General features: G+C 42.7%; 8 non-coding genes and 1 pseudogene across 8 annotated transcripts; 3 read left to right on the top strand and 6 right to left on the bottom strand.

The window, feature by feature from the left end:
- The first annotated feature begins 9,750 nt into the window (after positions 1 to 9,750).
- On the top strand, positions 9,751 to 9,914 carry LOC135022981 (U1 spliceosomal RNA). The gene has a single exon (XR_010219991.1). It is a non-coding gene; the product is annotated as a U1 spliceosomal RNA (small nuclear RNA).
- A 152-nt stretch (positions 9,915 to 10,066) lies between these two features.
- On the top strand, positions 10,067 to 10,229 carry LOC135022883 (U1 spliceosomal RNA). Its single transcript, XR_010219901.1, has one exon. It is a non-coding gene; the product is annotated as a U1 spliceosomal RNA (small nuclear RNA).
- Positions 10,230 to 10,884: 655 nt separating this feature from the next.
- LOC135022803 (U1 spliceosomal RNA) lies at positions 10,885 to 11,047 on the top strand. Its single transcript, XR_010219825.1, has one exon. It is a non-coding gene; the product is annotated as a U1 spliceosomal RNA (small nuclear RNA).
- Positions 11,048 to 20,517: 9,470 nt separating this feature from the next.
- LOC135022852 (U1 spliceosomal RNA) lies at positions 20,518 to 20,680 on the bottom strand. The gene has a single exon (XR_010219871.1). It is a non-coding gene; the product is annotated as a U1 spliceosomal RNA (small nuclear RNA).
- A 152-nt stretch (positions 20,681 to 20,832) lies between these two features.
- Positions 20,833 to 20,996, bottom strand: LOC135022923 (U1 spliceosomal RNA). Its single transcript, XR_010219936.1, has one exon. It is a non-coding gene; the product is annotated as a U1 spliceosomal RNA (small nuclear RNA).
- Positions 20,997 to 21,670: 674 nt separating this feature from the next.
- On the bottom strand, positions 21,671 to 21,833 carry LOC135022851 (U1 spliceosomal RNA). Its single transcript, XR_010219870.1, has one exon. It is a non-coding gene; the product is annotated as a U1 spliceosomal RNA (small nuclear RNA).
- Positions 21,834 to 21,985: 152 nt separating this feature from the next.
- On the bottom strand, positions 21,986 to 22,149 carry LOC135022794 (U1 spliceosomal RNA). Its single transcript, XR_010219816.1, has one exon. It is a non-coding gene; the product is annotated as a U1 spliceosomal RNA (small nuclear RNA).
- Positions 22,150 to 22,843: 694 nt separating this feature from the next.
- Positions 22,844 to 22,984, bottom strand: LOC135022911 (U1 spliceosomal RNA; annotated as a pseudogene).
- A 152-nt stretch (positions 22,985 to 23,136) lies between these two features.
- LOC135022816 (U1 spliceosomal RNA) lies at positions 23,137 to 23,300 on the bottom strand. The gene has a single exon (XR_010219838.1). It is a non-coding gene; the product is annotated as a U1 spliceosomal RNA (small nuclear RNA).
- Positions 23,301 to 23,362: the final 62 nt, after the last annotated feature.

The raw sequence follows: 23,362 nt of genomic DNA, 5'->3' as shown, positions 1-23,362 counted from the left end.
AGAGAAAAAGAAATATGCTGGCAGAAAAATCCAATTGAGTGATTAAACAGCTCTTCATTTTCTGGCTTTATTTTTATGCTAACTAATTTGTTCTCTGAAAAGTGTCCACAAAGCCAAGTATCTGATTAACATATTTGTAGTGATGGTTTTTCACCTATTACTAAATTAAACTTGCTTCATTGGAAAGGCAGCAAGATGCATCCTCATTTCAATATCTACTGAAATAATACAGGTTGACACCAGGAAACATTAACGCCACTGCATCCTTGCTGCTTTCTCATGTGGAAGTCTGTTTAATGTGAAAACAAGGTGATATCTAATTAGCACACAGGTAAGGAATTAAGAAAATCTTTATTTAAGGGTGAAGATGTTTCTCACAAAATCGTTGCCCCAATGCATCATTGAAATTCAAGCTGGAAAGATGATTTTAATATATCACTTGTACATTTTGTATTGCTCTTCTGGTGACAATGTAGTTTGTTTTTGTCAATTACCATTTTAATAATCGGGTAAAGAAAATTAATTGGATTTTTGAAAGAAAACAATACTGTCAATATACTATTAAAACAAATTAAAATGGTAAAAGTTATTGTACTTTAAGTAAAAATAAAAGAGCAAAAATATCAATCCCAGTTTTGGATTACTTTAATTAACAAAAAAAAAATGCATATAGCAGAGGATAGTTTCAATCTGCCTACCTCTGGGTTATGGACCCAGCATGCTTCCATTACAGTACTCTGCTGCACATGTAAGTGCAAGAGATCCTGAAGCACTCACTCATCATGCGAAAGTACCAATGTGTTTCTTCATTGGTTGCTGGAAGAAACATCTTACAAACACTCTCCAGATTATTGACTTTTTAAAGTTTTTCTAGGAAACGTTCTAGATGAATGCTTATTAGTCTTTGTCAGTATATACTTTTCGCAAAGTGTCTCTGTGGCGCAATCGGTTAGTGTGTTCAGCTATTAATCAAAAGGTTGGTGGTTCAATCCCACCCAGGGACGTAATTGACCTTGTGATCAGATTTTGGTGATATTTAAGTAGACAAGTCAAAATTGCAAACCCCCTCTTATGGTGTAGAGTACCTGGCCTTCTCTGATGTAATCAGAGTTAGATTTGATTCAGTGATTTTATAAAAACAGCTAGGAAGCACAATTTAGCAGTGGGTTGCAGAGAAAAAGAAATATGCTGGCAGAAAAATCCAATTGAATGATTAAACAGCTCTTCATTTTCTGGCTTTATTTTTATGCTAACTAATTTGTTCTCTGAAAAGTGTCCACAAAGCCAAGTATCTGATTAACATATTTGTAGTGATGGTTTTTCACCTATTACTAAATTAAACTTGCTTCATTGGAAAGGCAGCAAGATGCATCCTCATTTCAATATCTACTGAAATAATACAGGTTGACACCAGGAAACATTAACGCCACTGCATCCTTGCTGCTTTCTCATGTGGAAGTCTGTTTAATGTGAAAACAAGGTGATATCTAATTAGCACACAGGTAAGGAATTAAGAAAATCTTTATTTAAGGGTGAAGATGTTTCTCACAAAATCGTTGCCCCAATGCATCATTGAAATTCAAGCTGAAAAGATGATTTTAATATATCACTTGTACATTTTGTATTGCTCTTCTGGTGACAATGTAGTTTGTTTTTGTCAATTACCATTTTAATAATCGGGTAAAGAAAATTAATTGGATTTTTGAAAGAAAACAATACTGTCAATATACTATTAAAAAAAATTAAAATGGTAAAAGTTATTGTACTTTAAGTAAAAATAAAAGCTAAAATATCAATCCCAGTTTTGGATTACTTTAATGAACAAAAAAAAAATGCATATAGCAAAGGATAGTTTCAATCTGCCTACCTCTGGGTTATGGGCCCAGCATGCTTCCAGTGCAGTACTCTGCTGCACATGTAAGTGCAAGAGATCCTGAAGCACTCACTCATCATGCGAAAGTACCAATGTGTTTCTTCATTGGTTGCTGGAAGAAACATCTTACAAAAACTCTCCAGATTATTGACTTTTTAAAGTTTTTCTAGGAAACGTTCTAGATGAATGCTTATTAGTCTTTGTCAGTATGTACTTTTTGCAAAGTGTCTCTGTGGCGCAATCGGTTAGTGTGTTCAGCTATTAATCAAAAGGTTGGTGGTTCAATCCCACCCAGGGACGTAATTGACCTTGTGATCAGATTTTGGTGATATTTAAGTAGACAAGTCAAAATTTCGAAAACCCCTGTTATGGTGTAGGGTACCTGGCCTTCTCTGATGTAATCAGAGTTAGATTTGATTCAGTGATTTTATAAAAACAGCTAGGAAGCACAATTTAGCAGTGGGTTGCAGAGAAAAAGAAATATGCTGGCAAAAAAATCCAATTGACTGATTAAACAGCTCTTCATTTTCTGGCTTTATTTTTATGCTAACAAATTTGTTCTCTGAAAAGTGTCCACAAAGCCAAGTATCTGATTAACATCTTTGTAGGGATGGTTTTTCACCTATTACTAAATTAAACTTGCTTCATTGGAAAGGCAGCAAGATGCATCCTCATTTCAATATCTACTGAAATAATACAGGTTGACACCAGGAAACATTAACGCCACTGCATCCTTGCTGCTTTCTCATGTGGAAGTCTGTTTAATGTGAAAACAAGGTGATATCTAATTAGCACACAGGTAAGGAATTAAGAAAATCTTTATTTAAGGGTGAAGATGTTTCTCACAAAATCGTTGCCCCAATGCATCATTGAAATTCAAGCTGGAAAGATGATTTTAATATATCACTTGTACATTTTGTATTGCTCTTCTGGTGACAATGTAGTTTGCTTTTGTCAATTACCATTTTAATAATCGGGTAAAGAAAATTAATTGGATTTTTGAAAGAAAACAATACTGTCAATATACTATTAAAACAAATTAAAATGGTAAAAGTTATTGTACTTTAAGTAAAAATAAAAGAGCAAAAATATCAATCCCAGTTTTGGATTACTTTAATTAACAAAAAAAAAATGCATATAGCAGAGGATAGTTTCAATCTGCCTACCTCTGGGTTATGGACCCAGCATGCTTCCATTACAGTACTCTGCTGCACATGTAAGTGCAAGAGATCCTGAAGCACTCACTCATCATGGGAAAGTACCAATGTGTTTCTTCATTGGTTGATGGAAGAAACATCATACAAAAACTCTCCACATTATTGACTTTTTAAAATGTTTCTAGGAATCGTTCTAGATGAATGCTTATTAGCCTTTGTCAGTATGTACTTTTGCAAAGTGTCGCGGAGGCGCAATCAGTTAGTGTGTAAGGCTTTTAACCAAAAGGTTGGTGGTTCAATCCCACCCAGGGACTTAATTGACCTTGTTATCAGATTTTGGTGATCTTTAAGTAGACAAGTCAAAATTTCAAACCCCCTGTTATGGTGTAGGGTACCTGGCCTTCTCTGATGTAATCAGAGTTAGATTTGATTCAGTGATTTTATAAAAACAGCTAGGAAGCACAATTTAGCAGTGGGTTGCAGAGAAAAAGAAAAATGCTGGCAGAAAAATCCAATTGAGTGATTAAACAGCTCTTCATTTTCTGGCTTTATTTTTATGCTAACTAATTTGTTCTCTGAAAAGTGTCCACAAAGCCAAGTATCTGATTAACATATTTGTAGGGATGGTTTTTCACCTATTACTAAATTAAACTTGCTTCATTGGAAAGGCAGCAAGATGCATCCTCATTTCAATATCTACTGAAATAATACAGGTTGACACCAGGAAACATTAACGCCACTGCATCCTTGCTGCTTTCTCATGTGGAAGTCTGTTTAATGTGAAAACAAGGTGATATCTAATTAGCACACAGGTAAGGAATTAAGAAAATCTTTATTTAAGGGTGAAGATGTTTCTCACAAAATCGTTGCCCCAATGCATCATTGAAATTCAAGCTGGAAAGATGATTTTAATATATCACTTGTACATTTTGTATTGCTCTTCTGGTGACAATGTAGTTTGTTTTTGTCAATTACCATTTTAATAATCGGGTAAAGAAAATTAATTGGATTTTTGAAAGAAAACAATACTGTCAATATACTATTAAAAAAAATTAAAATGGTAAAAGTTATTGTACTTTAAGTAAAAATAAAAGCTAAAATATCAATCCCAGTTTTGGATTACTTTAATGAACAAAAAAAAAATGCATATAGCAAAGGATAGTTTCAATCTGCCTACCTCTGGGTTATGGGCCCAGCATGCTTCCAGTGCAGTACTCTGCTGCACATGTAAGTGCAAGAGATCCTGAAGCACTCACTCATCATGCGAAAGTACCAATGTGTTTCTTCATTGGTTGCTGGAAGAAACATCTTACAAACACTCTCCAGATTATTGACTTTTTAAAGTTTTTCTAGGAAACGTTCTAGATGAATGCTTATTAGTCTTTGTCAGTATATACTTTTCGCAAAGTGTCTCTGTGGCGCAATCGGTTAGTGTGTTCAGCTATTAATCAAAAGGTTGGTGGTTCAATCCCACCCAGGGACGTAATTGACCTTGTGATCAGATTTTGGTGATATTTAAGTAGACAAGTCAAAATTGCAAACCCCCTCTTATGGTGTAGGGTACCTGGCCTTCTCTGATGTAATCAGAGTTAGATTTGATTCAGTGATTTTATAAAAACAGCTAGGAAGCACAATTTAGCAGTGGGTTGCAGAGAAAAAGAAATATGCTGGCAGAAAAATCCAATTGAATGATTAAACAGCTCTTCATTTTCTGGCTTTATTTTTATGCTAACTAATTTGTTCTCTGAAAAGTGTCCACAAAGCCAAGTATCTGATTAACATATTTGTAGTGATGGTTTTTCACCTATTACTAAATTAAACTTGCTTCATTGGAAAGGCAGCAAGATGCATCCTCATTTCAATATCTACTGAAATAATACAGGTTGACACCAGGAAACATTAACGCCACTGCATCCTTGCTGCTTTCTCATGTGGAAGTCTGTTTAATGTGAAAACAAGGTGATATCTAATTAGCACACAGGTAAGGAATTAAGAAAATCTTTATTTAAGGGTGAAGATGTTTCTCACAAAATCGTTGCCCCAATGCATCATTGAAATTCAAGCTGAAAAGATGATTTTAATATATCACTTGTACATTTTGTATTGCTCTTCTGGTGACAATGTAGTTTGTTTTTGTCAATTACCATTTTAATAATCGGGTAAAGAAAATTAATTGGATTTTTGAAAGAAAACAATACTGTCAATATACTATTAAAAAAAATTAAAATGGTAAAAGTTATTGTACTTTAAGTAAAAATAAAAGCTAAAATATCAATCCCAGTTTTGGATTACTTTAATGAACAAAAAAAAAATGCATATAGCAAAGGATAGTTTCAATCTGCCTACCTCTGGGTTATGGGCCCAGCATGCTTCCAGTGCAGTACTCTGCTGCACATGTAAGTGCAAGAGATCCTGAAGCACTCACTCATCATGCGAAAGTACCAATGTGTTTCTTCATTGGTTGCTGGAAGAAACATCTTACAAAAACTCTCCAGATTATTGACTTTTTAAAGTTTTTCTAGGAAACGTTCTAGATGAATGCTTATTAGTCTTTGTCAGTATGTACTTTTTGCAAAGTGTCTCTGTGGCGCAATCGGTTAGTGTGTTCAGCTATTAATCAAAAGGTTGGTGGTTCAATCCCACCCAGGGACGTAATTGACCTTGTGATCAGATTTTGGTGATATTTAAGTAGACAAGTCAAAATTTCGAAAACCCCTGTTATGGTGTAGGGTACCTGGCCTTCTCTGATGTAATCAGAGTTAGATTTGATTCAGTGATTTTATAAAAACAGCTAGGAAGCACAATTTAGCAGTGGGTTGCAGAGAAAAAGAAATATGCTGGCAAAAAAATCCAATTGACTGATTAAACAGCTCTTCATTTTCTGGCTTTATTTTTATGCTAACAAATTTGTTCTCTGAAAAGTGTCCACAAAGCCAAGTATCTGATTAACATCTTTGTAGGGATGGTTTTTCACCTATTACTAAATTAAACTTGCTTCATTGGAAAGGCAGCAAGATGCATCCTCATTTCAATATCTACTGAAATAATACAGGTTGACACCAGGAAACATTAACGCCACTGCATCCTTGCTGCTTTCTCATGTGGAAGTCTGTTTAATGTGAAAACAAGGTGATATCTAATTAGCACACAGGTAAGGAATTAAGAAAATCTTTATTTAAGGGTGAAGATGTTTCTCACAAAATCGTTGCCCCAATGCATCATTGAAATTCAAGCTGGAAAGATGATTTTAATATATCACTTGTACATTTTGTATTGCTCTTCTGGTGACAATGTAGTTTGCTTTTGTCAATTACCATTTTAATAATCGGGTAAAGAAAATTAATTGGATTTTTGAAAGAAAACAATACTGTCAATATACTATTAAAACAAATTAAAATGGTAAAAGTTATTGTACTTTAAGTAAAAATAAAAGAGCAAAAATATCAATCCCAGTTTTGGATTACTTTAATTAACAAAAAAAAAATGCATATAGCAGAGGATAGTTTCAATCTGCCTACCTCTGGGTTATGGACCCAGCATGCTTCCATTACAGTACTCTGCTGCACATGTAAGTGCAAGAGATCCTGAAGCACTCACTCATCATGGGAAAGTACCAATGTGTTTCTTCATTGGTTGATGGAAGAAACATCATACAAAAACTCTCCACATTATTGACTTTTTAAAATGTTTCTAGGAATCGTTCTAGATGAATGCTTATTAGCCTTTGTCAGTATGTACTTTTGCAAAGTGTCGCGGTGGCGCAATCAGTTAGTGTGTAAGGCTTTTAACCAAAAGGTTGGTGGTTCAATCCCACCCAGGGACTTAATTGACCTTGTTATCAGATTTTGGTGATCTTTAAGTAGACAAGTCAAAATTTCAAACCCCCTGTTATGGTGTAGGGTACCTGGCCTTCTCTGATGTAATCAGAGTTAGATTTGATTCAGTGATTTTATAAAAACAGCTAGGAAGCACAATTTAGCAGTGGGTTGCAGAGAAAAAGAAAAATGCTGGCAGAAAAATCCAATTGAGTGATTAAACAGCTCTTCATTTTCTGGCTTTATTTTTATGCTAACTAATTTGTTCTCTGAAAAGTGTCCACAAAGCCAAGTATCTGATTAACATATTTGTAGGGATGGTTTTTCACCTATTACTAAATTAAACTTGCTTCATTGGAAAGGCAGCAAGATGCATCCTCATTTCAATATCTACTGAAATAATACAGGTTGACACCAGGAAACATTAACGCCACTGCATCCTTGCTGCTTTCTCATGTGGAAGTCTGTTTAATGTGAAAACAAGGTGATATCTAATTAGCACACAGGTAAGGAATTAAGAAAATCTTTATTTAAGGGTGAAGATGTTTCTCACAAAATCGTTGCCCCAATGCATCATTGAAATTCAAGCTGGAAAGATGATTTTAATATATCACTTGTACATTTTGTATTGCCCTTCTGGTGACAATGTAGTTTGTTTTTGTCAATTACCATTTTAATAATCGGGTAAAGAAAATTAATTGGATTTTTGAAAGAAAACAATACTGTCAATATACTATTAAAAAAAATTAAAATGGTAAAAGTTATTGTACTTTAAGTAAAAATAAAAGCTAAAATATCAATCCCAGTTTTGGATTACTTTAATGAACAAAAAAAAAATGCATATAGCAAAGGATAGTTTCAATCTGCCTACCTCTGGGTTATGGGCCCAGCATGCTTCCAGTGCAGTACTCTGCTGCACATGTAAGTGCAAGAGATCCTGAAGCACTCACTCATCATGCGAAAGTACCAATGTGTTTCTTCATTGGTTGCTGGAAGAAACATCTTACAAAAACTCTCCAGATTATTGACTTTTTAAAGTTTTTCTAGGAAACGTTCTAGATGAATGCTTATTAGTCTTTGTCAGTATGTACTTTTTGCAAAGTGTCTCTGTGGCGCAATCGGTTAGTGTGTTCAGCTATTAATCAAAAGGTTGGTGGTTCAATCCCACCCAGGGATGTAATTGACCTTGTGATCAGATTTTGGTGATATTTAAGTAGACAAGTCAAAATTTCGAAACCCCCTGTTATGGTGTAGGGTACCTGGCCTTCTCTGATGTAATCAGAGTTAGATTTGATTCAGTGATTTTATAAAAACAGCTAGGAAGCACAATTTAGCAGTGGGTTGCAGAGAAAAAGAAAAATGCTGGCAGAAAAATCCAATTGAGTGATTAAACAGCTCTTCATTTTCTGGCTTTATTTTTATGCTAACTAATTTGTTCTCTGAAAAGTGTCCACAAAGCCAAGTATCTGATTAACATATTTGTAGGGATGGTTTTTCACCTATTACTAAATTAAACTTGCTTCATTGGAAAGGCAGCAAGATGCATCCTCATTTCAATATCTACTGAAATAATACAGGTTGACACCAGGAAACATTAACGCCACTGCATCCTTGCTGCTTTCTCATGTGGAAGTCTGTTTAATGTGAAAACAAGGTGATATCTAATTAGCACACAGGTAAGGAATTAAGAAAATCTTTATTTAAGGGTGAAGATGTTTCGCACAAAATCGTTGCCCCAATGCATCATTGAAATTCAAGCTGGAAAGATGATTTTAATATATCACTTGTACATTTTGTATTGCCCTTCTGGTGACAATGTAGTTTGTTTTTGTCAATTACCATTTTAATAATAGGGTAAAGAAAATTAAGTGGATTTTTGAAAGAAAACAATACTGTCAATATACTATTAAAACAAATTAAAATGGTAAAAGTTATTGTACTTTAAGTAAAAATAAAAGCTAAAATATCAATCCCAGTTTTGGATTACTTTAATGAACAACAAAAAAATGCATATAGCAAAGGATAGTTTCAATCTGCCTACCTCTGGGTTATGGACCCAGCATGCTTCCATTGCAGTACTCTGCTGCACATGTAAGTGCAAGAGATCCTGAAGCACTCACTCATCATGCGAAAGTACCAATGTGTTTCTTCATTGGTTGCTGGAAGAAACATCTTACAAACACTCTCCAGATTATTGACTTTTTAAAGTTTTTCTAGGAAACGTTCTAGATGAATGCTTATTAGTCTTTGTCAGTATATACTTTTTGCAAAGTGTCTCTGTGGCGCAATCGGTTAGTGTGTTCAGCTAACCCTTGTGCACTATCCTGACTTCTCCTCCTGTCTGCTTACTTTGTGCCTTCCAATGCACAATGCAAACTACAGGTAGTGCTGCAGGGCCCACACCCTTTTACTTGCCTTACGGAGCAGCTCTGGAGCTGTTTCAGTGCCAAGCTGCTGTAAGAAATAAGCTTGAATGCTTCAGAGGCTGGGGCATTGTCAACATGAGCCCCACACCAAAGGAGGGTGGAGGTGTTTAATGCGAACTAGGGGTCATCCAAGCGCCGCAAAAGGCCGCCATACCCTGCACGCCCCTTTTCTCTTTTCATATGCAGATGAGGATTGAAGCCAACTTTGACCCACTGCTTGGATGACATCACCATATGCAAATCCATCTGCTGCAGGCCTTCCCCCCGGAATGCTTGCACTAGTTGTTGCATTTGGTTTGTTGTTTGGGGGTGCTTCAGTATTAGGCAGCCTTCTGCCCTCCCATGTTCATCTGAAAATATGTGTTCTCCCTGCAGTTGTTGTCCCAAGATGAGAGTTCCCTTGTGCTGCCTCAGTTGAATCTCCTTTACTTGACAGAGATGTGCCTGAGCAGCGGCCCTCCCCAGCCCTATCCCAAATCATACTTATTTTGCATAGGAGATACCATGGTCATGAAGATTGTTCTCCCAGGGTGAGGTTCATTCATTGCATTTTGGGTATGCTGATCCCTGTGATTTCCCCAAATGTGGGTAACTCGACTGCATTATTTGTGGTAGTGGGGGACTGTGTTTGTGTTTTCCTCTGGTCAGCTCTGGTAAAAGTCAGATTTCTTTGTTTCAGATCTTCCTCTAGCCTTGTTCTTCTTTCGAGAGTTCCCTTGTGCTTCCTCAGTTGGATCTCCTTCAGTTGACAGGGCGGTGCCCGAGCAGCGACCCTCCCCAGCTCAAGCCCAACTCCTACTTACCTGCCAGGTGAGATACTATGATCATGAAGGTGCTTCTTCCAGGGCAAGGCTTACCCATTGCACTCTGGGTGTGCTGCCCCTGCGATTTCCCCAAATGTGGGAAACTTGACTGCATAATTTGTGTTTCCCCTGGTCGGCTCTCGTATAATTCAGATCTCTTTGTCTCAGGTCTCTCTCCAGCCTAGTTTGCTGTCTGTTTCCACTTCTTTTTTCTTGAGCCCCTCCCTTTTATACCCTTGTGCACTATCCTGACTTCTCCTCCTGTCTGCTTACTTTGTGCCTTCCAATGCACAATGCAAACTACACACCCTTTTACTTGCCTTACAGAGCAGCTCTGGAGCTGTTACAGTGCCAAGCTGCTGTAAGAAATCAGCTTGAATGCTTCAGGGGCTGGGGCATTGTCAACATGAGCCCCACACCGAAGGAGGGTGGGGGTGTTTAATGCGAACTAAGGGTCATCCAAGCGCCGCAAAAGGCCGCCATGCCCTGCATGCCCCTTTTCTCTTTTCATATGCAGATGAGGGTTCCAGCCAACTTTGGCCCACTGCTTGGATGACATCACCGTATGCAAATCCGTCTTCTGCAGAACTTCCCCCAGGAATGCTTGTACTAGTTGTTGCATTTGGTTTGTTGTTTGGGGGTGCTTCAGTATTAGGCAGCCTTCTGCCCTCCCATGTTCATCTGAAAATATGTGTTCTCCCTGCAGTTGTTGTCCCCAGATGAGAGTTCCCTTGTGCTGCCTCAGTTGAATCTCCTATACTTGACAGAGATGTGCCTGAGCAGCGGCCCTCCCCAGCCCTATCCCAAATCATACTTATTTTGCATAGGCGATACCATGGTCATGAAGATTGTTCTCCCAGGGTGAGGTTCATTCATTGCATTCTGGGTATGCTGACCCCTGTGATTTCCAAAATGTGGGAAACTCGACTGCATTATTTGTGGTAGTGGGGGACTGTGTTTGTGCTTTCCTCTGGTCAGCTCTGGTAAAAGTCAGATTTCTTTGTCTCAGATCTTCCTCTAGCCTTGTTCTTCTTTCGAGAGTTCCCTTGTGCTGCCTCAGTTGGATCTCCTTCACTTCACAGGGGGTGCCCGAGCAGCAATCCTCCACAGCTCTGGCCCAACTCCTACTTACCTGCCAGGTGAGATACTATGATCTTCACTGTTAGGGCAATCAGGATGTGGAATTCCCTGCCAGGGAAGGTGGTAATGGCGGACTCTGTAATTGGATTTAAAAAAGGAATGGATACATTTCTGAATGAAAAAGCTATCCAAGTTTATAATACTTAAAATATCAACATGGTTAATCCGGGGGTAACATGAGTTGTAGTAGCTAACTAGTCATAATACATTATTAAGCAAGTATGTAGAATCATCACAACTTAAAACAGGTTGAACACGATGGGCAATTTGCCTCTATTCAACCTCAAAAACTATGTTACTATATGTTACTATATTACTATGTTACTGTAGTATACAGAACACCACAATGCAATGAGCAGTGATAGTGAGCACTGATGAGGATACTAGAACTGACACTGAGCAGCAAGATGCAGCACTGGACTATTAGTAATGTACTGTAGTATGCTGAGCACAACAATGCAGCACAAGACAATGAGCAGTGATACTGAGCACTGATGAGGATACTACTGAGAACTGACACTGAGCAGGAGAGACACACTACTAGTATTACTGAGCAGCAATAAGTATCCACTGATACTGAGCACTGATATTGAGATTTCCACTGAGAGAACATAGCCACGTCCTCTCCGCTCTCTCTTCAATGCACGAGTAAAAATGGCGGCAACGCGCAGCTCTTTATATGGAATCCGAATCTCGCGAGAATCCGACAGCGGGATGATGACATTTTCCCTTGTTCATAGAATTTGGGAGTCATTTTGATCCCAAAGTATTATTAACCTCAATAACCATAATTTCCACTCATTTTCAGTCTATTCTTAACACCTTACACCTCACAATATTATTTTTAGTCCTAAAATTTGCACCGAGGTCGCTGGATGACTAAGCTCAGCGACCCAAGTGGCCGACACAAACACCTGGCCCATCTAGGAGTGGCACTGCAGTGTCACGCAGGATAGCCCTTCCAAAAAACACTCCCCAAACAGCACATGACGCAAAGAAAAAAAGAGGCGCAATGAGGTAGCTGTGTGACTAAGCTCAGCGACCCAAGTGGCCGACACAAACACCTGGCCCATCTAGGAGTGGCACTGCAGTGTCACGCAGGATGGCCCTTCCAAAAAACACTCCCCAAACAGCACATGACGCAAAGAAAAAAAGAGGCGCAATGAGGTAGCTGTGTGACTAAGCTCAGCGACCCAAGTGGCCGACACAAACACCTGGCCCATCTAGGAGTGGCACTGCAGTGTCACGCAGGATGGCCCTTCCAAAAACACTCCCCAAACAGCACATGACGCAAAGAAAAAAAGAGGCGCAATGAGGTAGCTGTGTGACTAAGCTCAGCGACCCAAGTGGCCGACACAAACACCTGGCCCATCTAGGAGTGGCACTGCAGTGTCACGCAGGATGGCCCTTCCAAAAAACACTCCCCAAACAGCACATGACGCAAAGAAAAAAAGAGGCGCAATGAGGTAGCTGTGTGACTAAGCTCAGCGACCCAAGTGGCCGACACAAACACCTGGCCCATCTAGGAGTGTCACTGCAGTGTCACGCAGGATGGCCCTTCCAAAAAACACTCCCCAAACAGCACATGACGCAAAGAAAAAAAGAGGCGCAATGAGGTAGCTGTGTGACTAAGCTCAGCGACCCAAGTGGCCGACACAAACACCTGGCCCATCTAGGAGTGGCACTGCAGTGTCACGCAGGATGGCCCTTCCAAAAAACACTCCCCAAACAGCACATGACGCAAAGAAAAATGAAAGAAAAAAGAGGTGCAAGATGGAATTGTCCTTGGGCACTCCCACCCACCCTTATGTTGTATAAACAGGACATGCACACTTTAACCAACCCATCATTTCAGTGACAGGGTCTGCCACACGACTGTGACTGAAATGACGGGTTGGTTTGGACCCCCACCAAAAAAGAAGCAATTAATCTCTCCTTGCACAAACTGGCTCTACAGAGGCAAGATGTCCACCTCATCATCATCCTCCGATTCATCACCGTGTACATCCCCCTCCTCACAGATTATCAATTCGTCCCCACTGGAATCTACCATCTCAGCTCCCTGTGTACTTTGTGGAGGCAATTGCTGCTGGTCAATGTCTCCACGGAGCAATTGATTATAATTCATTTTAATGAACATCATCTTCTCCACATTTTCTGGAAGTAACCTCGTACGCCGATTGCTGACAAGGTGAGCGGCGGCACTAAACACTCTTTCGGAGTACTACTTGTGGGAGGGCAACTTAGGTAGAATAAAGCCAGTTTGTGCAAGGGCCTCCAAATTGCCTCTTTTTCCTGCCAGTATACGTACGGACTGTCTGACGTGCCTACTTGGATGCGGTCACTCATATAATCCTCCACCATTCTTTCAATGGTGAGAGAATCATATGCAGTGACAGTAGACGTCATGTCCGTAATCGTTGGCAGGTCCTTCAGTCCGGACCAGATGTCAGCATCAGCAGTCGCTCCAGACTGCCCTGCATCACCGCCAGCGGGTGGGCTCGGAATTCTGAGCCTTTTCCTCGCACCCCCAATTGCGGGAGAATGTGAAGGAGGAGCTGTTGACCGATCAAGTTCCACTTGACTTGATAATTTTCTCACCAGCAGGTCTTTGAACCCCTGCAGACTTGTGTCTGCCGGAAAGAGAGATACAACGTAGGTTTTAAATCTAGGATCGAGCACGGTGGCCAAAATGTAGTGCTCTGATTTCAACAGATTGACCACCCGTGAATCCTGGTTAAGCGAATGAAGGGCTCCATCCACAAGTCCCACATGCCTAGCGGAATCGCTCTGTCTTAGCTCCTCCTTCAATGTCTCCAGCTTCTTCTGCAAAAGCCTGATGACGGGAATGACCTGACTCAGGCTGGCAGTGTCTGAACTGACTTCACGTGTGGCAAGTTCAAAAGGTTGCAGAACCTTGCACAACGTTGAAATCATTCTCCACTGCGCTTGAGACAGGTGCATTCCACCTCCTATATCGTGGTCAGATGTATAGGCTTGAATGGCCTTTTGCTGCTCCTCCATCCTCTGAAGCATATAGAGGGTTGAATTCCACCTCGTTACCACTTCTTGCTTCAGATGATGGCAGGGCAGGTTCAGGCGTTTTTGGTGTTGCTCCAGTCTTCTGTACGTGGTGCCTGTACGCCGAAAGTGTCCCGCAATTCTTCTGGCCACCGACAGCATCTCTTGCACACCCCTGTCGTTTTTTAAATAATTCTGCACCACCAAATTCAAGGTATGTGCAAAACATGGGACGTGCTGGAATTTGCCCAGATATAATGCACGCACAATATTGCTGGCGTTGTCCGATGCCACAAATCCACAGGAGAGTCCAATTGGGGTAAGCCATTCTGCGATGATCTTCCTCAGTTGCCGTAAGAGGTTTTCAGCTGTGTGCGTATTCTGGAAAGCGGTGATACAAAGCGTAGCCTGCCTAGGAAAGAGTTGGCGTTTGCGAGATGCTGCTACTGGTGCCGCCGCTGCTGTTCTTGCGGCGGGAGTCAATACATCTACCCAGTGGGCTGTCACAGTCATATAGTCCTGAGTCTGCCCTGCCCCATTTGTCCACATGTCCGTGGTTAAGTGGACATTGGGTACAACTGCATTTTTTAGGACACTGGTGAGTCTTTTTCTGAGGTCTGTGTACATTTTCGGTATCGCCTGCCTAGAGAAATGGAACCTAGATGGTATTTGGTACCGGGGACACAGTACCTCAATCAAGTCTATAGTTGGCTCTGAAGTAATGATGGATACCGGAACCACGTTTCTCACCGCCCAGGATGCCAAGGCCTCAGTTATCCGCTTTGCAGCAGGATGACTGCTGTGATATTTCATCTTCCTTGCAAAGGACTGTTGGACAGTCAATTGCTTGGTGGAAGTAGTAAAAGTGGTCTTACGACTTCCCCTCTGGGATGACCATCGACTCCCAGCAGCAACAACAGCAGCACCAGCAGCAGTAGGCGTTACACTCAAGGATGCATCGGAGGAATCCCAGGCAGGAGAGAACTCGTCAGAATTGCCAGTGACATGGCCTGCAGGACTATTGGCATTCCTGGGGAAGGAGGAAATTGACACTGAGGGAGTTGGTGGGGTGGTTTGCGTGAGCTTGGTTACAAGAGGAAGGGATTTACTGGTCAGTGGACTGCTTCCGCTGTCGCCCAAAGTTTTTGAACTTGTCACTGACTTATGATGAATGCGCTGCAGGTGACGTATAAGGGAGGATGTTCCGAGGTGGTTAACGTCCTTACCCCTACTTATTACAGCTTGACAAAGGCAACACACGGCTTGACACCTGTTGTTCGCATTTCTGTTGAAATACTTCCACACCGAAGAGCAGTTTTTTTTGGTATTTTCACCAGGCATGTCAATGGCCATATTCCTCCCACGGACAACAGGTGTCTCCCCGGGTGCCTGACTTAAACAAACCACCTCACCTCCCCAGCGCCAGCAACACCCATATCCTCCTCATCCTGGTGTACTTCAACACTGACATCTTCAATCTGACTATCAGGAACTGGACTGCGGGTGCTCCTTCCAGCACTTGCAGGGGGTGTGCAAATGGTGGAAGGTGCATGCTCTTCACGTCCAGTGTTGGGAAGGTCAGGCATCGCAACCGACACAATTGGACTCTCCTTGTGGATTTGTGATTTTGAAGAACGCACAGTTCTTTGCTGTGCTTTTGCCAGCTTAAGTCTTTTCATTTTTCTAGCGAGAGGCTGAGTGCTTCCATCCTCATGTGAAGCTGAACCACTAGCCATGAACATAGGCCAGGGCCTCAGCCGTTCCTTGCCACTCCGTGTGGTAAATGGCATATTGGCAAGTTTACGCTTCTCCTCCGACGATTTTTATTTAGATTTTTGAGTCCTTTTTTTTACTGATCTTTTGTGTTTTGAATTTTACATGCTCTGTACTATGACATTGGGCATCGGCCTCGGCAGACGACGTTGATGGAATTTCATCGTCTCGGCCATGACTAGTGGCAGCAGCTTCAGCACGAGGTGGAAGTGGATCTTGATCTTTCCCTATTTTTGGAACCTCAACATTTTTGTTCTCCATATTTTAATAGGCACAACTAAAAGGCACCTCAGGTAAACAATGGAGATGGATGGATACTAGTATACTTATGGATGACGAGTGACTGACGACACAGAGGTAGCTACAGCCGTGGACTACCGTACTGCGTCTGCTAGTATAGAGATGATAATTAATGATATAAAAAAAATATATATATAACTACTGTAGGTATATATTATATAATGACGGACCTGGTGGACACTGTCAGCAGACTGCTAAACTACTAGTATGATGAAGACAGAAAAAAAAACCCCACCACAGGTAGGTAGGTATACAATTATGGACGAGCACTGACGACACAGAGATAGCCACAGCCGTGGCCTACCGTACTGCGTCTGCTAGTGTAGAGATGATAATTAATGATATAAAAAAAAATATATATAACTACTGTAGGTATATATAATGTAATGACGGACCTGGTGGACACTGTCAGCAGACTGCTAAACTACTAGTATGAAGAAGATAGAAAAAAAACTTCACCACAGGTAGGTATACAATTATGGACGAGTGACGACACAGAGGTAGGTACAGCCGTGGACTACCGTACTGCGTCTGCTAGTATAGATAATATACTAAATATATTACTACTGTAGGTATATAATATAATGACGGACCTGGTGGACACTGTCAGCAGACTCCTAAACTACTAGTATGAAGAAGATAGAAAAAAAAACCCACCACAGGTAGGTAGGTATACAATTATGGATGAGCACTGACGACACAGAGATAGCCACAGCCGTGGCCTACCGTACTGCGTCTGCTAGCATAGATAATATACTAAATATATTACTACTGTAGGTATATAATATAATGACGGACCTGGTGGACACTGTCAGCAGACTGCTAAACTACTAGTATGAAGAAGATAGAAAAAAAACCCCCACCACAGGTAGGTATACAATTATGGACGAGTGACGACACAGAGGTAGGTACAGCCGTGGACTACAGTACTGCGTCTGCTAGTATAGATAATATACTAAATATATTACTACTGTAGGTATATAATATAATGACGGACCTGGTGGACACTGTCAGCAGACTCCTAAACTACTAGTATGAAGAAGATAGAAAAAAAAACCCCACCACAGTTAGGTATACAATTATGGACGAGTGACGACACAGAGGTAGGTACAGCCGTGGACTACCGTACTGCGTCTGCTAGTATAGATAATATACTAAATATATTACTACTGTAGGTATATAATATAATGACGGACCTGGTGGACACTGTCAGCAGACTCCTAAACTACTAGTATGAAGAAGATAGAAAAAAAACACCCCACCACAGGTAGGTATACAATTATGGACGAGCACTGACGACACAGAGATAGCCACAGCCGTGGACTACCGTACTGCGTCTGCTAGTATAGATAATATAATAAATATATTACTACTGTAGGTATATAATATAATGATGGACCTGGTGGACACTGTCAGCAGACTCCTAAACTACTAGTATGAAGAAGATAGAAAAAAAAAACCCACCACAGGTAGGTAGGTATACAATTATGGACGAGCACTGACGACACAGAGATAGCCACAGCCGTGGACTACCGTACTGCGTCTGCTAATATAGAGATGATAAAGATGATAGAGATGAAAAAAAAATATAACACTACTGCAGGTAAATATTTATATAATATAATGTATGACCGACCTGCTGGACACTGTCAGCAGAATGCGTTTATAGAATAAAAAAAAAAAACACCACAGGAGTGTTTAACTTTTTCAGGCAGACAATATACTGGTGGTCACACTGGCAGCAAAAGTGTGCACTGTACTCCTGCTATAACTGCTCCCCAGTCTCCCCCACAATTAAGTTGTGTGAGCAGTGAGCACTCAGCACAGTCAGATATACATAGATGATATATCATGCAGCACACTGAGGCTGAGCACATATATGGTATGTGTATCGTTTTTTTTCAGGCAGAGAACGGATTATAAATAATAAAACTGGTGGTCACTATCAGCAAAACTCTGCACTACTGAGTACTCCTGACAAGTTCAACTGCTCCCCAAATTAGTAGTAAATCAAATGTCACTCGTCTCTATCTTCTAATCTAAACGGAGAGGACGCCAGCCACGTCCTCTCCCTATCAATCTCAATGCACGTGTGAAAATGGCGGCGACGCGCGGCTCCTTATATAGAATCCGAGTCTTGTGAGAATCCGACAGCGGGATGATGACGTTCGGGCGCGCTCGGGATAACCGAGCAAGGCGGGAGGATCCGAGTCTGCTCGGACCCGTGCAAAAAAGGGTGAAGTTCGGGCGGGTTCGGATTCCGAGGAACCGAACCCGCTCATCTCTAATGGCCACCCAGCATGACGCCTCCCTTCTTGACCATGCTGTAATTGCAGTCGCACTGCAGTTCAGCGTGATCATAAAAAATGGTGTAGCCTCCTGCTGGTGCAGACTGTATGTGCGCGCAGGAAGCCGCCACCATTTTTGTGATCACAGCGGCTGAATGTGATGTCATACAGCCGCTGTGACCACGCCCCCTGTGTCTCCTCCATTGCAGACCCCATTTTGAAGCCTTGCCCCCGCACCGCTCCATCCCTGACTTGGAAATGGAGTGTTGCTGACCCCCCTCTCCCCCCCTGCCCCGATTGACAGGCAGAGGCGATCGCATTCTCTGCGGGGTGCCGCAGAAAATGCAGGCACATGCGTATGCTCTTAGCAATTTTTGCAGTTGGATCGCTTATTGTGATTGCAATCCAACCTGAATCAGGCCCTATTACCTATCACAATGCGCTGCGGGCAGTACAAAATTGGTTTAATATAGGAGAAAAACCCCCAGACCTGTGCTCCTTAACTGTACCTGGTGGCTAGTGGAGCGGCTGCCCAGTAATCAGTGTCCACGACAGTGCGCACACGGTCCACCCCCTACGGCCACGCTCCCCTTCATCAGCGGCCTCGTGATCCGGAAGGGCGGTGTGTGTGTGACTGACCTTAGGAAGAAACCGGAGCCTCCGCTGCAGTGACCCAGCAACCAGGGCACGGGAGTATACAGCGCCGCTGGGAGTGATGAAGCTGCAGTAAAGATGTCTATTAGACCTAGCCTGCTGCAGCCCTTGTAGATTCTCATAAAACAAGTTCTTCTTTTCTTGTCAAAATTAATAGCTAAGAATAGGCTGCCTGAGGCAGGCCCCTGTTAAGTGGCCTGCTACTGAAGGCACCAACTACAAACTGAGCTCCCTGTTCATGGAAGCGGGGTTATAGAGGAGAATGCACTGAGCTTCTTGGGAACAGTCAAAAGCTTTGAGCCGGTTGGTGCCTCAGATCAAGATCCTACTCTACACACCAATGTGAATCCTTGTGGAGTCCAGTGTACCCCACAGAAGAAATTAATGTGTCACACCCATTGGCAGCAACCTTAGAATAGCTGCTGACGGGCACAATTGAGAAAGGAAGGGGGGGGGGACATTTGAATCCAACACATAGATGCAATTCAAATATGTAATTTGTACCTTCCTATTTTAAAATATAATGGATGAACCTCACCCTGTGAGAACAATCTTCATGATCAAGAGATCTCATATGCAAAATAAGTATGAGTTGGGATAGGGCTGGGGAGGGTGGCTGCTCGGGCAGCCCCTCCCCCGTCAAGTTAAGGAGATTCAACTGAGGAAGCACAAGGGAACTTTCGTCTGGGGACAACAACTGCAGGGAGACCACATCTTTTCAGATGAACATGGGAGGGCGGAAGGCTGCCTAATACTGAAGCACCATCAAATATCAAACCATATGCAACAACTAGTACAAGCATTCCTGGGGGAAGGTCTGCAGAAGACGGATTTGCATACGGTGATGTCATCCAAGCAGTGGGCCAAAGTTGGCTGGAACCCTCATCTGCATATGAAAAGAGAAAAGGGGCATGCAGGGCATGGCGGCCTTTTGCGGTGCTTGGATGACCCTTAGTTCGCATTAAACACCCCCACCCTCCTTTTGTGTGGGGCTCATGTTGGCTCTGCCCCAGCCCCTGAAGCATTCAAGCTGATTTCTTGCAGCAGCTGGGCACTGTAACAGCTCCAGAGCTGCTCTGTAAGGCAACTAAAAGGGTGTGGGCCCTGCAGCACTACCTGTAGTTCGCATTGTGCGTTTGAAGGCACAAAGTAAGCAGACAGGAGGATAAGTCAGGATAGTGCGCAAGGGCATAGAAGGGAGCGGCTCAAGAAAAGAGAAGTGGAAACAGACAGCAAACTAGGCTGGAGAGAGACCTGAGACAAAGAGATCTGAATTATACGAGAGCCGACCAGGGGAAACACAAATTATGCAGTCAAGTTTCCCACATTTGGGGAAATCGCAGGGGCAGCACACCCAGAGTGCAATGGGTGAGCCTTGCCCTGGGAGAAGCACCTTCATGATCATAGTATCTCACCTGGCAGGTAAGTAGGAGTTGGGCTAGAGCTGGGGAGGGTCGCTGCTCGGGTACCCCCCTGTAAAGTGAAGGAGATCCAACTGAGGCAGCACAAGGGAACTCTCGAAAGAAGAACAAGGCTAGAGGAAAATCTGAGACAAAGAAATCTGACTTTTACCAGAGCTGACCAGAGGAAAGCACAAACACAGTCCCCCACTACCAAAAATAATGCAGTCAAGTTTCCCACATTTGGGGAAATCACAGGGGTCAGTATACCCAAAATGCAATGAATGAACCTCACCCTGGGAGAACAATCTTCATGACCATGGTATCTCCTATGCAAAATAAGTATGATTTGGAATAGGGCTGGGGAGGGCCGCTGCTCAGGCACATCTCTGTCAAGTAAAGGAGATTCAACTGAGGCAGCACAAGGGAACTCTCATCTGGGGACAACAACTGCAGGGAGAACACATATTTTCAGATGAACATGGGAGGGCAGAAGGCTGCCTAATACTGAAGCACCCCCAAACAACAAACCAAATGCAACAACTAGTGCAAGCATTCCTGGGGGAAGTTCTGCAGAAGACGGATTTGCATACGGTGATGTCATCCAAGCAGTGGGTCAAAGTTGGCTTCAACCCTCATCTGCATATGAAAAGAGAAAAGGGGCGTGCAGGGCTTGGCGGCCTTTTGCGGTGCTTGGATGACCCCTAGTTCGCATTAAACTCCTCCACCCTCCTTTGGTGTGGGGCTCATGTTGGCCATGCCCCATCCCCTGAAGCATTCAAGCTGATTTCTTGCAGCAGCTGGGCACTGTAACAGCTCCAGAGCTGCTCTGTAAGGCAAGTAAAAGGGTGTGGGCCCTGCAGCACTACCTGTAGTTTGCATTGTGCATTGGAAGGCACAAAGTAAGCAGACGGGAGGAGAAGTCAGGATAGTGCACAAGGGTATAGAAGGGAGCGGCTAAAGAAAAGAGAAGTGGAAACAGACAGCAAACTAGGCTGGAGAGAGACCTGAGACAAAGAGATCTGAATTATACGAGAGCCGACCAGGGGAAACACAAATTATGCAGTCAAGTTTCCCACATTTGGGGAAATCGCAGGGGCAGCACACCCAGAGTGCAATGGGTGAGCCTTGCCCTGGGAGAAGCACCTTCATGATCATAGTATCTCACCTGGCAGGTAAGTAGGAGTTGGGCTAGAGCTGGGGAGGGTCGCTGCTCGGGCACCCCCCTGTCAAGTGAAGGAGATCCAACTGAGGCAGCACAAGGGAACTCTCGAAAGAAGAACAAGGCTAGAGGAAGATCTGAAACAAAGAAATCTGACTTTTACCAGAGCTGACCAGAGGAAAACACAAACACAGTCCCCCACTACCACAAATAAAGCAGTCGAGTTTCCCACATTTGGGGAAATCACAGGGGTCAGCATACCCAGAATGCAATGAATGAACCTCACCCTGGGAGAATAATCTTCATGACCATGGTATCTCCTATGCAAAATAAGTATGATTTGGGATAGAGCTGGGGAGGGCCGCTGCTCAGGCACATCTCTGTCAAGTAAAGGAGATTCAACTGAGGCAGCACAAGGGAACTCTCATCTGGGGATAACAACTGCAGGGAGAACACATATTTTCAGATGAACATGGAGGGCAGAAGGCTGCCTAATACTGAAGCACCCCCAAACAACAAACCAAATGCAACAACTAGTGCAAGCATTCCTGGGGGAAGGCCTGCCGCAGATGGATTTGCATATGGTGATGTCATCCAAGCAGTGGGTCAAAGTTGGCTTCAACCCTCGTCTGCATATGAAAAGAGAAAAGGGGCGTGCAGGGCATGGTGGCCTTTTGCGGCGCTTGGCTGACCCCTAGTTTGCATTAAACACCTCCACCCTCCTTCGGTGTGGGGCTCATGTTGGCTATGCCCCAGCCCCTGAAGCATTCAAGCTGATTTCTTGCAGCAGCTGGGCACTGTAACAGCTCCAGAGCTGCTCTGTAAGGCAAGTAAAAGGGTGTGGGCCCTGCAGCACTACCTGTAGTTTGCATTGTGCATTGGAAGGCACAAAGTAAGCAGACGGGAGGAGAAGTCAGGATAGTGCACAAGGGTATAGATGGGAGGGGCTCAAGAAAAAAGAAGTGGAAACAGACAGCAAACTAGGCTGGAGAGAGACCTGAGACAAAGAGATCTAAATTATACGAGAGCCGACCAGGGGAAACACAAATTATGCAGTCAAGTTTCCCACATTTCGGGAAATCGCAGGGGCAGCACACCCAGAGTGCAATGGTGGGCCTTGCCCTGGGAGAAGCACCTTCATGATCATAGTATCTCACCTGGCAGGTAAGTAGGAGTTGGGCTAGAGCTGGGGAGGGTCGCTGCTCGGGCACCCCCCTGTCAAGTGAAGGAGATCCAACTGAGGCAGCACAAGGGAACTCTCGAAAGAAGAACAAGGCTAGAGGAAGATCTGAAACAAAGAAATCTGACTTTTACCAGAGCTGACCAGAGGAAAACACAAACACAGTCCCCCACTACCACAAATAAAGCAGTCGCGTTTCCCACATTTGGGGAAATCACAGAGGTCAGCATACCCAGAATGCAATGAATGAACCTCACCCTGGGAGAACAATCTTCATGACCATGGTATCTCCTATGCAAAATAAGTATGATTTGGAATAGGGCTGGGGAGGGCCGCTGCTCATGCACATCTCTGTCAAGTAAAGGAGATT

The sequence above is a fragment of the Pseudophryne corroboree genome, unplaced genomic scaffold, assembly GCF_028390025.1.
Source record: "Pseudophryne corroboree isolate aPseCor3 unplaced genomic scaffold, aPseCor3.hap2 scaffold_394, whole genome shotgun sequence".
NCBI lineage: Eukaryota > Metazoa > Chordata > Amphibia > Anura > Myobatrachidae > Pseudophryne > Pseudophryne corroboree.
This window is presented reverse-complemented; position numbering and strand designations above follow the sequence as displayed.